This window comes from Pteropus alecto, unplaced genomic scaffold (genome assembly GCF_000325575.1).
Source record: "Pteropus alecto unplaced genomic scaffold, ASM32557v1 scaffold103, whole genome shotgun sequence".
Lineage (NCBI taxonomy): Eukaryota > Metazoa > Chordata > Mammalia > Chiroptera > Pteropodidae > Pteropus > Pteropus alecto.
In genome coordinates, this window is record NW_006436288.1 from 14613579 (window position 1) to 14614904 (window position 1326).

Genomic DNA, 1326 nt, shown 5'->3' on the forward strand with positions numbered 1-1326 from the left:
GTTAATAGCCGGCTCACAAAAAGGGAATTTAGGTTCCTTCCCAGGCTCATTACTTGCCATTTTCCTGTGCACTCTTCATGCTCCAGACTCACTGGCTTTCACTTCTCTTTGTATGTAGAGTCGGGCCTTTTCTGGCCTCAGAATACACTATGTCTTTCTGAATATGCCATCTTCCTCCTCTTCACTTAGATAATGTCTACTCAACCTCAAGTCTTAACTAGAATATCAATTTATCCTGAAAGACTTCCTTGAAGTCCCTTAGATTCAATTAGTTTTTTTCCCCCCATGTGCTGCCATAGCATCTTACTCCTCATGTCCTGGTGCTGGAGAGCAGAGGCATAGTCAGCACAACATTTTAAAGACATTAACTTGAGCCAGATTACCTAGGTACAAATTCCAGTTTTGCTAATTGCTAGCTGTGTGATCTTGGGTAAATTTTATTAAACTTCTCTATGCTTCAATTTTCTCATCTGTAAATGAAAATTATAATAGTGCTTATCACATATGGGTTTTATGAAGATTAAATTAGTTAAAACATTTAAAGGATTTAGAATAGCGCTTGACATATAATATGCAATATAGATTGATAAAATATATATTATTTTAAATATATGCACTATAGATAAAAATATTTTAATATATAGATATATATAGTATGTAATATATATACACATATGTCTATTTACATTGATTGTTTTTATAATTATTTTTTTCCCATAGGAAATAAATATTTTTGTGTGTGATAAAACTTTAAGGACTGTGTCTATTTTCCTCACTATTATATATTTAAAAACTTATGCAGTACAAATAGATAAGTGACCTCTAACAAATTCTATTGTTAATAGGGCTTAGGCATAGGTTCTAAAAACAGGCGGCATCCTGTCTGTGACTGGGAGGTGAAAAGGAGTTAGAATTTCTTGGCACTTCTGCAACTGTGAGGCAGCTGACCTGGGAATCCTCTTTTGGAGTATTCTCCTATAGCAGAAGATAAAAACGGGCTTCTGCATAGCTGCATGTCAGTGGTGGCCACATAAATTCAGTCTCCTGTGATGGTTATAGTAGCTTCCTACAATTTCTGGATTCTGTAGAACATGCCTGTTCTCTTTCTGGCCCCCACCCAACCCCATTTTTATTTCTACAGTTCTCAAAAATTTTGTAACACAATGACTTGTAGGAAGCCTACCACCTTGCATTGAAATACCTAGAAAGTCATGTGTTTTTCTGACGGAAACTTGACTACTACAGTATTACAGGAACTTATTTAAAGGTTACTTAGAATTTTAAAAAGCAGCCAGATGAATGCAGTGCATTAATTTCCAACGAAGA